The sequence below is a fragment of the Triticum dicoccoides genome, chromosome 2B (assembly GCF_002162155.2).
Source record: "Triticum dicoccoides isolate Atlit2015 ecotype Zavitan chromosome 2B, WEW_v2.0, whole genome shotgun sequence".
Taxonomy (NCBI): domain Eukaryota; kingdom Viridiplantae; phylum Streptophyta; class Magnoliopsida; order Poales; family Poaceae; genus Triticum; species Triticum dicoccoides.
The window spans coordinates 488,816,721-488,833,631 of record NC_041383.1 but is presented as its reverse complement, the minus strand read 5'-3'; positions in this window follow the sequence as shown (position 1 = coordinate 488,833,631).

Here is a 16,911-nt window from a genome sequence, read left to right as displayed (position 1 = left end):
CATGCACATGTAGTTCAAATTTGAATTATGCACATAAATGCATTAAAAACTCAGTTAATGCATAAAAATGTCCAAACGAACCCCAAAAAATTCCAAAATTGAACACAACACTCTTGTTGTTCTATGTTGACACTCGAATTTTTTTGAAAGCAATAGGAGGCAACGGATATCATTTCTTCCCCAAAGGTGGCACGTTCCCTACCGAAACCATCACGCTTGTTATGAGAAGCTCTGGTTTGTGGGAAGCTTATCCCCAAACCTATCCCAAATGCGACAAACCTTTTACCACGACATGTTGATGCTGCTACATGCTAGCATGCCAAGTTTCATGAATTTCAGACAAGTTTTGGATTTACTAGAATCTAAAAACCTGGTATCTCAATGTTTGCGGCCGAGTGATGGTGGCAGCGTATTTGAAATTCATTCCCATTTCTTGCATGGGACCTAAGCATGCAACCAAGGACATATATTTGATTTTTCAATAAGTTTATATGGACTGGAGCATGTGCATGTAGTTCAAATTTGAATTATGCGCATAAAATGCCTGGAAAACCCAGTTAACGTATAAAAATGTACAAACGAACCCTGAATAATTCCAATTTTTTTGACGACACACCTATAGTTGCATGTTCACTGCAGATAAAAGTTCTAACAATTCAAACACCATCCTTTGTAGCTTTGACCCTATTAGGTAATTCAAATGATCAAGGCGATAAATCAAGTAGATCGCACACAGTTTATTATCACCAACCGTGTGAGATGCAGCACAAAATATCTTGGAGCACCGTCGATGTATAGTATGCCCATACCTTACGAGAGAAGGTGCGTCGGCTACAGTGCACTGCCAGCATGTCAAGCACACTATCTCACTCCCCAAATATCATTTCACTTTTCATTCGTCGCTGGTGAAAGATGGGGACGTGGACCCACATCGTGAGGGCAACTTCGGCGGCCCACTCCGGCGAGAGCGCGGCCGCAGCCACGAGGCGTGTGCTAACAAGCTTCGTGAGGGCGATCGCAGTCTGCATCCGGGTGGCCAAGGCAGCGCAAACGGCCGTTGTTGCTTCTCAGGCAGTGGCAGCAGCATCTACCTCGGGGATAGCAACTGGCGAGAGCACCACAGCAGCTGTGCGTTCTGCTGCAGCGACCTTAGCCCTGCTGGAGGATGCCCACTACCATATCGAGGCCATCCACGCCAAGCTCGTGGCGATCACCGCACAAATCGAACGAAGCTTCCTCGACAACGGTCGACAACCCACGACCGGAGATCGGGCAATGGCCTAGAGAGTTCGAGCAGCCATCCGTTCCTGCGCGGCATACCTTGCCACCACGGAGCCCGCCAGAGCCCACATGGCGTTCACCCACGCCCAGCTCATGGCGGCCTTTTCCAAAGATATGGCGAACGCGGATGGCGAGATGCTTGTCGAGTATGGTGCAATTGATGCCATAGAGCCCCTTCCCGAGGAGACCGTCGGGCGCGAGCTGGACATGGAGGCAGCGGTGGAGATCGACGAGCACCAGCCATAGTAGTACTCTTTGTTTTGTTTAATTAAGAGTGTCGGTCTTTAATTTGTTAGAGTAATGTTTAGGTCAGCTAGCTCTGTTTAATTGCTAAAGTTGCTCGATTAAGAAGTTAGTCTCCTTTGTGTACCTAAATTATGCAATGATGTGGATGACCACTGTAACCAGGGAAATTCAAACCAAAATTTTTTACGTTCAAACTCAACACACACAGGTTAAGCTATCTGATCGTTTGTGATGTTCACATATTGTACACAGTTCTGAATAACAGACCATGTCTGATGACACATTGCGCGCCAGTTTTTTGGCTGAAGCGATTCCAAATTTTGGGCTTCCGCGGAAATATCTACCTCCCCACCCCCTCCCCTTACCAAAAGCCACATTTCCCCTCTTTGCGCCTTCCTTTCCAAGTTGAAACCTTCACTCCTTGCTTGCAGCGCCGCCGCCTCCTCGCCAGCGACCCTCCTTCATGCTCCTTGGCCTCGCCTATCCAGGCAGGTAATCCACACCCGACCCCCATCCTCCTCCTCCTTCCACATCCCACATGCCCCTATCGCCGGCGCGAGCGCGACACCTTCCACCCAAATCACCGACCCCTCCACCAAATAAGCGCCGGCCTAAGCCATGGTGCACGCAGACCTCAAGGAGCATTTGGCAGCGGAGAAGCAAATCGCGGCCGCACCTTGGCATTTTCTAGCTATGCCGGTTAAGCATGCTCGGTTTACCCGTTGCGTGTGCTACTCCTGCCTTTCCTTCACAAATTCTAGTGAATTGTGCTATCTAATTTTACCATGCAATCTGTTGCTCTAGTGTATATGTTCTATATTTCGTGCACTGTGGTGCTCACTTATTGACTGTTTTGTTAATTAGTTGTCATCTTCAGTTAATTGTTTGGTTCAATTCTGCAAATGTGATGTTCAATTCTACAGGCTGCAATTTTGTATTGTCTTCCATGTGAGAAATAAATCGAATTTATCTTTACAAAATTGTGGGTGCATTCTGTTATTGTATACCATGTGAGGAGTAAATTGAATTTGGTTGTATTAAATACATGAGAAACAAATACAATTGCTACAATTGGCTGTAGTTAACTATTTGTTTACCTATCTAATTTTGTATTATGATTATGTTATATTGTGCAATGTGGTGCTCAGTTAATGTTTGATTCATTTGTTGTGGTGTTTAGTTAACTGTTTGGTTCAATGTTATATTGTGCAATGTGGTGCTCAGTTAATGTTTGGTTCATTTGTTGTGGTGTTTAGTTAACTTCTTGGTTCAATTCTGCAATGCGATGTCCAATTGTCGGGGGTAAAATTTTGTATTGTTGTGCATGTGAGGAATAAATCGAATTTGGTTGCACTTAATACATGAGAAACATATACAAGTGCTATATTTCCTAGTTCTTAATCACTAGTCATCAACCCGTGCTTCTGCACGGGCTAGATACAGTTCTCGTTAACGTTTTCATGTAATTCAATACTGTTAAAATATTGAAAATTTTAAATGAAAGAGTCAACTATATGTACAAATAAGCAATAAATTTATATTCTGTTACATTTAAGGCACATGTTAATTTTTCTATAAAAATATTGATGACATTAATTAAAAATAGAATCAATTCAAAATATAAGACCTTGTATATCTAAAATGATGTCCAATTTGTATATATTAGAAGATTCCTTTGCAATGAGATTTGCATCTACATTGTATTTTTGACAAACAACATCAACATTTTTGGACAAATATAAATTTAGTTCAAATTGACGAAGAGAAATGCATAAAATCCTATTATGTTTGCGTTATTCGAAAATTTCTTGCGAAAATAATAGAAGTAATGTCCAGCCATGGATCAACATCAAGGGTAGGCATAGTTTCATCCTATTACGGTGGTACCCATGGCTATTTGCTTGAATTTCCCCAAAGGAATAGTTGGCAGCAATCATTTTTGTAATTGCTTAGAATATTTGTATATAACTATTCAGGTTTTGAACCATAAGAATGTATACTAAGTAAATGCTTCTCAGATTACTCGCTCTGTTTCATATAAAGTGTCGCTCAAATGGATGCATCTAGACATATTTTAGTGCTAGATATATCCGTTTGTGCGATACTTAATATGGGACAGAGGGACTATTAGTTAATAAAATTTTAGTTTGACCATGATAAATTATTCATAGAATATACATTTTCAAAAGGCTAGGTGTAAATATAGCACTACTATAATTCAACTTCATTTACGCCCAAAAAAATCATGCAAATAAAAAATGGTGCTGCTTCTGTCATATACATAATCTCTATAACATCTTCATGCACTGGTAAGTGCTTCTTGTTTAACTAAATTTCAACTTAATTGTGAACATATCTACCTTTTATCAAACTAAACAATAGAGTATATCGTAATACTTAAAAAATTACCCGTTAATTTTAAATTTAAATGGATGTGGTTGTGAAAAATACCCATATTTGAAATGCCAACAAAATTACAGGTTTAAATATGTTAATATATACTTTTCTGTGCATGCAAATTTATGTATACTTTCCTAGTTATTACCTTAGAATTAGGTGATATCGCATATTAAATTAATTAGCTGGGTCTTTATTACGTATTGTTTTTTAAGGGAACGAACATGCACATGTTTATAGAACCTCACCACATTTAGGTGAGAAGTTGGTGACCGAGGGAGACAACAGAAAATAGTTCACAAAATCATGCACTTTCTTATCTCATAAAGAGAGAAAGAATTAATTTTTTTCTTTCAGGATATATCAAAAAACTCTTCATTTTTTATGGTCCATATTTTAAAAAATATGGGGTAGTCTAAATTAATTCTATTGTTTGTGGAAAAAAAAATCTTATGTAACACATATCACTTGTAAACATACATCATGTATTTTGACGCACGGGTTTTGTTTTTCCTGTACACATATGCATACATCATGTATCGCTTGTACATATTATGGATCGCTAGTTAATCTTCTCACTAAGTATTATATAGGGCAAACTTAAAAAATTAATGCATGAGGCCAATGCGATCTATCCATGAAACGTGTTGGCATGGGAGTCCTTTTTTAATTAATTCTCCTTGGCGGCTTGTCGTAATGTGTCAACGACGTGTTTTTTTTTACTTCTGCATGGACACATATTTGTATCGTAACCTAATAGGACTATTATGTGTAACGTCTAAATTTCTTTTAATTTTAGCCGTATAGTAAATAATTCTATGGTTATTATTATTGTTTCTCTAGGATTAACGTGGAGCCTCGTATGATGCTTCCAATTAGTAAATATAAGATATAAGATGCTTGGTTTGGATAAATGGGTTTTCCCTATGGCTTGAATTAATCTGATGAATCTGCAATGTGATTATTTTTCATCAATATATTTTACTGATAGCATGCGAACCCTTACTTAACCTGATGACTAACTACCTTATATGTGTTGCAGGGAAACAATGGGAAGCACTGAGGTTTACAATCGAGGTTAGCACGTGCATGGTCCGTTGTCTAATAGCACATTATGGTGCAATTGCAGGAACCATTCTAATATTTAGGTTTTTAACAATTTGGTCTTGCACATGTAGGTCCTACTGTCAGAGGTTTTGACCCACTGTTCGACCCTTTTTGCATATGGGGAAGTGAGTTGTCCATGAATACCAGCCAAGTCAAGAAACTCAGAAAGATTGTTAGGATAAAGAAATTAGCGACAAAAAACAACAAGATCTTTGTCTGCACAATGAAGAAGACATCAGTTCACTACAGGATGGTACTAACTATTATACCTTGCCTTTTTAATTCCTTTGCCCCCATTTCCAATATAGAGAAGATATTTATGCACATCCTGGTTTTCAGGCCTTTCCAAAGAAGTTTACTGATGATTACCTCTCAACAGTCAAGGAAGGTATTCATACAACACCCACGGTTCAATATTGAAGTGTTCCTGAAGAGGACGAAGGATGGACGTTCAATCATCCACATGCACTGGCCTAAAATTACAAAGACCTTCAACATCAATGAAGGCTCAATATTCGCCTTCTGCTTTAGCAGTTTTCGAGATGAGATACATCTGTCTATGTACCGTCTATAATGCTAATTTCGAAAGGTTATAGATGTTGCATGTGAAACTTGGTCTTGGTGTAGTTGTGTAATGGGGTAGCTGAGTGCTGAAGCTATATGATGTTGTACTCTGATGTATTTCAATTATAAAAATGAAATATATTATGTGCGTAATATGAACTGTCAATTAGATTAATAAATGGATTATGAATAATCAGATAATTAGCCTACTAGTGGCGTATTAGTCTGCTAATTGGGTTTTGCTATTGCAAACGATTGTTGAAAAAATACCGTGGGTGATGACCTCAGGCAACGCACAGAGTTTCTAGGATAAACCGTGTTGGGTCAATGAACAATCACACACAACTTTCTCTTGAAAACTGTTTGCGTTAGGCCACCTTGCGCAAATGTTTACCACATGAAAACTGTGTGTGATGGACAGCCTTTGCCATACAGTTCCTTCCATGGACCGTGTGTGATATATTCAATAATGCAAGCGATTGAATGGGAAAAATTGTGTGTGATGTACCTGTGAACGAAAACGTTTTCCTTCAAGCGACTGTGTGGGATATACATATGAACGTAACTGTTTAGCGAGGACTGACTGTGTGGGATGTACTTGCGACTGGAAACAATTTTGTCGTATAATTGTATTTTTTAGCTCTACTGTACGTATTTCCATATTTGAGCGTTCGCCGGTCGCACACGACCTCATTTTACCGAACGTGTGTGCCAGGAGGGCATATCCCCGGCGGTTTCTGGGTCGTGTGGGAAGGACCCCCCTATCGCCCACACTCACTTGGCGATGGTTTCAAATGCCATCGCGGAAAGGGGTTTTAAACCGTTTGTTTAGGAGCTCGCTATACTAGTGAGGGGGGACGCGCCTAGCGGGGATGGAAGATTGGACGATTATGTGCGGACGAGGATGTAGAAGCGAATATGTGCTACAAGAAGTGGACAGGTGATGATGACAACAGAACGCCGCTTGACTTACGAGACACATCCCAGCAGCGTAGGGTCATATCGATGCCACACAACTTGCTTGAGTGATCACAATACTAGTACAATAAACTACTGTACCTACTACTATGCCCTAGTTTGCATATAGTGGAGTAGGACTCTTCTCTACTACTAGCACCGGAGGAGTAGTATATTCTAAAATAGTTACAAACTTCAATGCCCGACCGTGGAACGACTACGAACTGCCATCGGTGCTAACTCCAATCCCCAGCAAACGTTCACTGGGAGACATGGCAGTCGCAAATGTACGCAATGTATTTACAGTATGTGCGTAAGGGTGGCGGTTTTGTCAAATACTATGGCTTAAAAATAGGCCACCGTCAGATGGAAATCTGACGGTTATGTGGGATTCGCCGGGATTGGGCTCGTGGCGAACAATCGCCAGATATCATTATTAAAAAAAGGTTAAAACACCCGAGGCTACAACATGCACCGGCTGACCACTAACAATGATACTAACAAAGTTGTAAAATGGTCAAAGAACGTGTCTACATGGTGTTTGGAATTATATGCAAGCTGGCAAGATGCCCGTGCATTGCACGGAACATCAAGATACATTTTTTTTACAAAACCCCTGTTGTGATTGACCTATGCAGGAGTAATCACATTTGTAAAAACTAATGATATCTCGAGAATTTCATCAGAAAAATGGTATCTCAAGAATTTCATTGAAAAAATGATATCTCGAGAAAGATGAGAGATAAGGTGAGGAGGAGTGGGGCGTGGTGGTGACTTGGGGTCAGACTAGGCGGAGGCATGGGGATGGACAGCGCCGGTAGCGACCACCATGCCAGATTGTTCCAGAGACTTCCTTTTTAAATTGCTCAACAATGAGGTTGTGGGAGATAAGGATGAATGAGGCAAGGCCCTATTTACAAACATGGAGAGGGGTGTGGGTATCTTTTTGAAAAATTACCATAGTTTCCTTCCTATCCGGCCTATGTTGCAGGATGGTAGGCACACCTACATCACCAACTCTGTCTTTTATAAGAGTAGAGAAAAAAGTAGAGAAGTAGAGAAAGTAGAGAGTAAAGAAACGAAGGGAGTACCAGTAAGGACACCATCTACTGCTTCGTGTGCTACTCTTGCGCTCCATTCGGCGGGCGCAACGTCCCCTACAGCCACTCCCATATCAAGGACGGCCTAGACGATGCCTGCAAGGTGCCCTGCGTCTAATAGAGTTTCGGTTGAGAGAGGTACGTCGACTAGCACTCGCTGGCGGAGCATAGTTCCACATGCGCGCACGTGCCCTGCTACTGCTATGAGTGCACGCCACCGTTTGAGGGCTTGCCAGCGAGCCTCGTGCATCACCTCACGACACCATCTGTCAAACACTACTGGCCCGCGGCGGTGAACATCAAGTACGAGACGTGCTAGCCATTCATCGTGCCAGAGTCATTGGAGGATCACCGCCGCCTGCTAGTCGCGGAGGAGGACGACAACTTCTTTCTCTTGGCCGTGTGCACCGGCAAGGCCCACGTAGGCCGTCGCCCCTGTGACACCCCCGATTCGACCGTACACTAATCATACACGCAAACGTGTACGATCAAGATCACGGACTCACGGGAAGATATCACAACACAACTCTAGACACAAAATGAAATAATACAAGCTTCATATTACAAGCCAGGGGCCTCGAGGGCTCGAATACAAGCTCGAAACACAAGAGAGTCAACGGAAGCAACAATATCGGAGTATAGACATAAGGTTAGACAAGACTGCCTTAAGAAGGCAAACCCAAAAGCAACAATGATCGAAGAGGCAAGGTCTCCTACCTGGGACCTCCTAACTACTCGTGGTCTTGGGTGGCTTCCATGTAGTATCCGTCGGCGGTGGCATCTGGCTCCAGGGATCCACCATCTGGTTGCATCACCCGGAAAGAAGAAGAAAGGGGGAAAAGGGGTAGCAAGAAACCGTGAGTACTCATCCAAAGTACTCACAAGCATCAGATCTACACTAAGTATGAATTGATATCAAATGGAAGGGTTGTATCTGTGGACTGAACTGCAGAATGCCAGAATAGAGGGAAGGCCTAGCCTATCAAAGACTAGCATCTTCAAGAAGCTCCAAGCATCTTGCAGCATGTAGAAGAGTAAAGAATAGCAGTTTATATTTAACAAACATGTTGCAGCATTACCGCCGAGAGATCCTTCCTCGACTCCCTACGAGAAAGCAATCTTGGAGCCACATATCCATCACATGTCTCAAGTATCCATTTCTAGTTATATAAGATCAGGATACAAGTCTGAACATCCATTACCGTGGACACGTTATTCGAATATATATCTTCCTTGCAGGGGTGCACCATGTTACCCAAGACGCTCGATCACTCTGGCCGACCACACCTTTCTGGGGTCAATGCCCGGCCTTGGAAGATCAACACATCGCAGCCCTACCTAGGCTTAGCAGAGAGGTCCCCGCCGGTGTACATCCTAAGCGCCCCGGGGTCTTGGGCCCATCGCCTGTTGCACTCCGGGTCGTTGTGTGCAGGGTGGATACCAGCACCGCCTCAGATGGACAGCATGATCCGACCGTGCCACAATGCTGAACTGGACATCTGACAAAGCTTCGGATGATACCACGACGTCGAGGCCCATAACTATTATCGCGTGGTGGTTATTGTGTAAAGGCCAAAGGCCAATTCAGAACAAATACCCAAACCTATTAGTGCATTAACAATTAAAGTAGTGACGACTGTTTGTACAACTCCGGAGCTATCACCCCCCTTGGGTGACACCGCTAAATAGCCAGCCGCCACCATCAAATTGCACGGGTGCTCTCCAGGCTCGCCCGACTTTCACAACAGTCTCAAGTAAAGTCAAGGTAACCGTGTGTCCAGATATCAAGGGGAAAACCCGAGGAATCACCCCCGATGGATTCCACTCGATGTAATCATCAAGGTGAATGTAAGAGGATCCACCCTTGAGGTTCACACTTGAGGTGTTGCACGTCAGAGCCGTATCTAGAATGGTGAAGGAGGAAATCACCCTCGTGGAGCACGACCGAATAGCTACACTACAGAGATCTCATCAGGAGTGATGTATGAGGTTCCACCCTCGGCACTGGATGGTAATTCTGCAGAGTCGAGCAACAAAAGGGGCGTGATGTGATGTGAGGTGTCAGGCTCTGGTCGTTGATCACGTTGATCGAGTCGTTGATGTTGAAGCAGGGGCAACAAGGACAAGGTGGGGGTCACTAATGGAGAACTATCCAACCTATACTAAGCAGTTTAGGGTAAGCATGTAGGTAATAATAGCAGGTACAAAAGAAGGCTATGCATTAGAATAGGTGCAATCAATTACAGTAGAAAAATCTAATGCAAGCATGAGAGAATGGAATGTGCGATATCGGGATGATCAAAGGGGGGCTTGCCTGGAAGCTCCGTTGAAAGGGAAGAAGGGTCGTCGTCGACGTAGTCGATCACAGGGGCATCATCAGCAGTCTCGGGGTCTACCGAAGAGAAGAGGGGGAAGAAAAAGTAAATATAATGCAAACAGATGCAATACTATGCATGGCAAGATGAAATTCGGTGCTATATATGACCTAACGCGGTACAATACGATACCGACGAAGGGGGAAAACATCCGGGAAAGTTTTCCTGAAGTTAGGCATTTATGGATAGACGAACTGGAGGGGGAAGGTTGCATGTTCGCTATGCTAGGGACATGTGGCAAACGAATGGACTGCGTATTCGGATTCGTCACGTTGTTCTGAGCAACTTTCATGTATAAAACCTTTTCATCCGAGTTACGAATTATTTTATATGATTTTTCAAAGTTTTAACAATATTCTGCAATTTTAATTTAATTCGAAAATAATGAGTAAATGCTAGGTGTACCCAGCACAGGGTACACAGAACTGTACCCAGTGGCTGACAGGTGGGCGAGGGGGTCCCAGTTGACTAGTCCACATTTGACTGGTCAATAGGGGGTGGGGTCCCTCTGTCATGCACACATTTATCTAACTATTGTTTAAATTAACTAATCTAGTTTATTAGTTTAATTAAGATTAATTAATTAAGTTAATTAGGCGTTTAACTAATTAATTAATTGTTTTATTAATATATATTTTTAAATTTCTTTTTTTATCTAAGCAGGGGCGTGGGGCCCTTTGGTCAGTGGCACAGGGGCCAGCCGGGGCAGGTTATTGGGCGCTGGCGCCCATGCTCGAGGGGCGCTACGCCCAGGCGCGGGGCGAGGAGGAGAGGCCCGACGATGCAGGGGCGGGCGGGAGCCGCGGCAACAGCAAGCAGCGGCGGTTCGGCCAACGCGAGTAGTCAGGGCTGGCGTAGGCGCGGGCGCGACGCGGTGAGTCCAAGCAAGGCGGGGGACGGCCGCGATGGGCAGTAGCAGCAGTAGGGGAGACGACGCGGGGCGCAGGCAGTGGCGGTGCGAGGAAGCAGCGGGCGCGGTGCGAGAGAAGGTCTGCGGAGCAGAGGCGAGGCGTCGCGCGAGGTGAGCAGCTGCAGGAAACCGCGAGCGGTGAGTAGTGGGTCGCGGGGCGACCGGGCGAGGCCGGAGTAGGCTATCACCGGCACGGGCGGCAGCGCGTGACGAAGAGGTCAAAGGAGGAGCAAGGTGGGGCTGCAGCAGGAGGGCGCGAGCACGCGGGCCGACAGCCAGGTCGGCGAGGGAGCAGCGGGGGCCGGCCAGGGCGCGGGCCGAGCGAGGTCGGCCACGACGGTGGGCGTGCGGGCGGCAGGCGGCAATAGCAGCAGCACTAGTAGTAGAGCAGAGCAGCGGGAGCAAGCAGGAGAGGGCGACGCAAATGTGTGAGCACGGGCGTGTTCGGAGGCATGCTCGGGCAGCTGCGCGGGAGCAGCAGCAATGAAGCAGCAGCGTAGGGAGCGAGGCGGGGGCCTAGTGCAGACAGACGCTAAGCGGCAGATAGCGGGGGAGGCGGGCGCAGCGAGCAACGACAGCCATGGCGCACGACGAGGTTCAGGGAGGTAGGCCGCGGCCAGGTCGTGGCTGGCGCTGGCGCAGCCAGGGCGCTATCCGGGGCGCGGGACACGCGTCGGGGAGGCCCGTGGGGCGCGGGCGACGCGTAGTGAGAGGGAACGCCTAGCGAGCACGGGTGCAACGTCTAGCGGTGAGGATTACAGCCTAATCTGAGGGAGAATCAGAGGGGAATCGGACGAGGGCCTCACCACGGAGGCACATGGAGGCCGTCGACAGCTTAGGAGCGCAGAGGATGGACCGGGGTGGCGGAGCCGCGGTGGTCCGAGGAGGACGACGACGGTGTTCCGACGCTGCAGTGCTCCCCGTCTCCAATGGTTTGCACCAACGAACGAGGCGGTCTGCAGCGAGGCGACGGGCACGGTCATGCCGCGCGAAGACACAGTGGTCGCCTCAATGGCGAGCGGCGGCGGCGATGATGCGTCGGGAGAGGAGGGGGAGGGGATCTGGATGAGGGGCTAGGCGGAGGGAAGAATGAGGAGGGACCGACCAGGGTTAGGGTTTGGGGATGGTCTTATCCGCCGGGGGAAATGACGGGGAGGCGCGGGATGGCTGCCACGGCGCCATCGGTGGCCATGGCGCCGGTGGATCATTGCCACAATCCCCCCATGTGAACAGAGAAGGGAGATGAGGGCGAGCTGGGCTGTGCTGTGCAGGCCTGCTAGGTAGATGGGCTAGGTGGCCCTAGGGAAAGGGGCTTTGTTTTATTTCTATTTTTTTGTTTTCTTTTTCTTCTTACAACTTTTATGTTTTATTTAATCTCCGCAATATTTTAGTGTTATAAAAATATGAGAACAACACCTGAATTAATGTTTTAGTTTAACCCTCTGCCACAAAAAGTTTGGTAATCAATTAATTTAGTCCAAATATTTTACGATTTTAAAAAGCATTTATATAATAGTTTAAGCCAGTGTTATATTCACAAAAGAGCATTTACATACTTTTACAAAATGTTGGGTCAGCACCATTATTGGTTATGGAATATTTGCCACACTTTGAACATTTTATTTTGCATGTTTGAGAAATTTGAACTTTGGACTTTAATTTGAGTTTGAGTTGAATTATGATTTGGATCAAGTGAGGATTAGCAACATTAATGTGATGACATGGCACCATTAATGGGGTATTACTGTAGCTTAATTATCCGGGCGTCACAGCCCCGTCTCTGTAGTGTGCGTCAGGGGCAACACCACTGGCGCTGACACGAGGTCGTTGTACGGGTACATGCTCACTGTTACGCCGCGTCCCTCACGCTGACTGGTACTATGCGAAGATGCTCCGTTCCCGGCAATGTGGACATGGAAGACGCCTGGTATGATATTCATCCCATGATGACGAACGGGGACTCCGAGGAGGTTCACCTGGTCATATGCATTACCAAGTCAACTGTTCATCATTAGTCTTTGCTCAATGTAAGCTGCTGTCTACGCATGTCGAGACTTCTTATTTATATAGTATAGAACCTTCCATGCATGATCTTGCTCTATTAGAGTATTGCACTTGAATAAAAGTGTATTCATTTATGGTTTAGTCAAGAATCTTCCATGTATGCTTTTGCTCCATTAGAGTTCTCACGTGCCATTATGAGATTAATTGTGAATTTTTACTACAGTAACGGTGAAAGACTTAAGATGAACCATTTATTACATCTCCTCTACCCCATTCCAAGTCATCCTGATTTACATTCATGGTGGTCTAGAGAAAATAAACAAAATTGATACTCAAAAAATAATTCTTAACGATCATTTCTTGCAAAGCACAATAAGTGTTATTTCTTCACAAGTTTTGGATGCAGGTTGAATAAACGCTTTTGTTTGCAAAAGATACTTTTTTATCTATTTATCCTACATTTACTATTCACCCGGATGTTTGTTAGCTCTAGAGAAAAAATAATATCCGAAGAAACCTATCGATACTAGTTACACATGAGATGACCCCCACATACTTTGTCAAAATAAATGACTCCCTGATCAATGCATTTCACTGTTCTCTGCAAGGCACGGGCACCTTACTATATATAGTACGACAATAAATGTAACTAACATTATATATAGTACGATAAATGCCCATGCATGTCACCAAAAATTATATCATTGAAAACTATGTTCAAATACGAATCCAACGACATAGTTTTTGTTGACCTGCACTAACATTTTGTCAGTTAAATATTCAGTCAAATTACATGGGGGACTAATAAACTACGACGGAGGTAGTACTACTGTAGAGGGCAGCACTGCACGGGAGTCTCACCCTGATCGTGGCGCGGCAGTAAAGCCGTCATATCACAAAACTCCACCACTCCTAGTAATAAGTGCCCTGGTAAAATAAACGGACAAGTAACCATCACATCCATCTGTCTTTTTTGCATTTCATCTCTCTGCATTTACTTTGTCCAGTTCATCTCGCACACTCGATCCCTAGCTACTACTCCTAGTATCCCTAGTTACTACTCCTGGTATCCCTAGCTACTACTCCTAGGGCCAGTTCTTTTGGTGACTTAAAAAATAAGCCGTCTCTTCCCCAGCTTTTCGCATAAGACTAGTCATAGTGGAGAGTACCATAAGGCACCTCACTCATTCATTTTGTCTTCTAAACTACTACCTCCGTCCTGGTTTATTTATCACAATTGTAATTTGTGCTAAATTTTGACCAAAGATTCAAATGATAAAATGTTAGTGCATCTAAACAAAATTTATATAATTTTTGGTGACATGCATAAACATTTCATTAGTTAAATTTGTGGTTAAAATTTCACACAGATTACAACGGGGGCCAATAATCCACGACGGAGGTAGTAGTTATGAGATTACTAATCTAGAATCCTAAAAGAACTGGCCCCTAGTACTCCTAGTAGTAGTACTCAAGTTGGAATTCCAATTGCATTGTATATCTTGTTAGGCAAAAAATTCAATACAGGGTGTACGAAGCGGTTTGGGAATTTGCATGCCTTCCCCACCAGTAAGATACTCCGTACAAAGTACAATAGAGCAATAACCACAAAGAAGGAAGCTAAAAGTAAAGAATCAAAGAAGCATTTTTTGCATTTCTTTTGCATTGAATCATTTCACAAGCTTGACTAGTGTTGTTTTCTACTTTTACAAAAACCGCATCGTAATGTTAAAACATGCACTTGCATGTACATAAGTAATAGTAGTAGCACAGTCTACAAGCATATATAGAGAGAGACGTGTAGTGCGATATATAGTTAAGTTTGTGCTATATGCATGTACTTACAAAATGCGTACGAATACACAAGGTTTACAAACTTTTCATTTTACATACTTAATTAAGGACGCTAATAATTCCCGAACATTCGGGATTTATCATTTGCGTCCCAAAACTAATGAGATTGCCTTATGAAACTAAATTACTCCTAAAAAATGCCAGGCGCTCGCAGGAGTGCTTGCGGCGCGCCACGAGGGCCCTGGTGCGCGGTCGTTTCCCAGTGCACCGGCACAACGCCTCTTCCTCAGCCTCGCAATTCGTAGGTGTTGATTGACGACTTGCCGGTGGGTGAGCGCGATCTCACTAGTGTGGTGATCCGGCGCCCACAGGTACTCCTCCTCGTTGGAAGCATCCACCCGGTCCACGTACCGCCAAGCATAGATGAGGCGCTTGGGCCCGACTGCACTCAGGGCTTTGGCATAGGCGTCCTTGGCCACCCTCACGGCTCTCGCACGAGCCTTCTGCCAAAGAGCCAAATTCATGGCTCTCTCGGATGTGACATAGGCCTGCCAGGCAGCATGCCTTGCGGCGCGCTTCTCTTCCTCGGCCTTCTTCTCTGCCTCTATTTTGGTGCACTCTGCCGGAGGCAAAGCCTCCCACAAGGCGACCTCCATTTCTTTCCAAAGCACCTCAAGGGTGGGGGGCACGGCTGGCGGCGCGACGTTCTCCTCGTAGCAGGGAGTCGATGCGTCCTTCGACACGCATGCTGGTGAGACTGGGAATGCCAATGCGTCCGCCTCAACGTGTCGCGGCGAGGAGGGAACACCAACGCATCCACGTCGACGTGTCGCGGCAAGGAGAAGACTGCCGACGCGTCTACCTCGACGCGCCGTGGCAAGGAGCGGAATGCCGACGCGTCCTCCTCGACTAGTGGCGGTGAGGAATAGAACGACGACGCGTGACCCTCTGCGCGGAGCAGCAAGCGATGCCTAGGGCTTGGGAGGGCCGATTCCATTGTGGTCGACGTGAGAGGGAGGGGGAGGAGATAGCGATGAACATGAGCATTCTTCCAAATGCAGTGGGAGGTGCAGTATTTATAGCGAGCAATGGCACACCTACGTAAGATATGTTGCGTGATTAACATAACAGCTATGTGGGCATATTTGTTGGAGTAAATTACAGGGGAGGGAAGGGGTGGAAATATTGCTGGTCACAACGAGTTGGATGAGCGCGGGGGGAGGAGAGTCATGCATGCATATTTTTTTCCACACGTGGTGGAGTGGTGGGACTGCCGGAGGGAGAAGGAGAGTCAAGCAGGCAGATTGTTTTCACACATGGAGAGGAAAATATTTGGAGATGAACGGGCTTCCTACAGGTATGGGGAACAGTGCATAATAAGTCATCTTACATGCAATGAACTGACCATTGCATGTCGGGCTAGGTATAGTCTCAAGTCATTAAAAACATACACGCCCCACACATGTTCAGATTTAAAGGTGCACTAAATTATAGCATGCAATGATTAAGGTTGGCCATAGTGGTGGTATCTTAGCTGGTATCATGCACACGGGGATAGCAAACATGCTGATGTGGCAAAGAATTAAAGAAGAGAGGGGGGTTAGAGTAACATAGGTAGATACCGTATCATATTGAATACTATGCTACTTTGTGTCATGCATGGCACTATAAATGTCGAGGGGATGAACCCCGGGCAGGCAACGGAACCCGGATCCTCTTCAAAAACAATGGGGCTGGCACCGCCCCTCAATCCGGCACGCGCATGGCCGGGTCGCTCGACCCGGGCAAGCCCAGCAACCCGGCCAGACTCTCCGACCCGGCAGGACTCGTCAACTCGTCCTCAACAACTAGCGCAAGACAGCCGAACCCGGCATAATCGAAGCTTCCTCGACAAGCAAGATCCACCCATGGCATGCTCCGCAATCCAGCCACGGGTCAGCTCCCATCCCATCTGGGTCAAACGATGGGACAAGTCTTCAATCAACGATGACCAAGGCAACAGTACCCCGCCCATGCCTCTGGTCACTGTACAAGTCTTCAATCAACGATGACCAAGGCAAGCGGCAACCTAACGGATAGCCACTGTACACGACTCGACTCGGCCATGCGCTGACGATCGACAAGATGGCGCCACAGTCCCCCTACACACGCGGGGCCCGCACCTAGGGGAACCCGG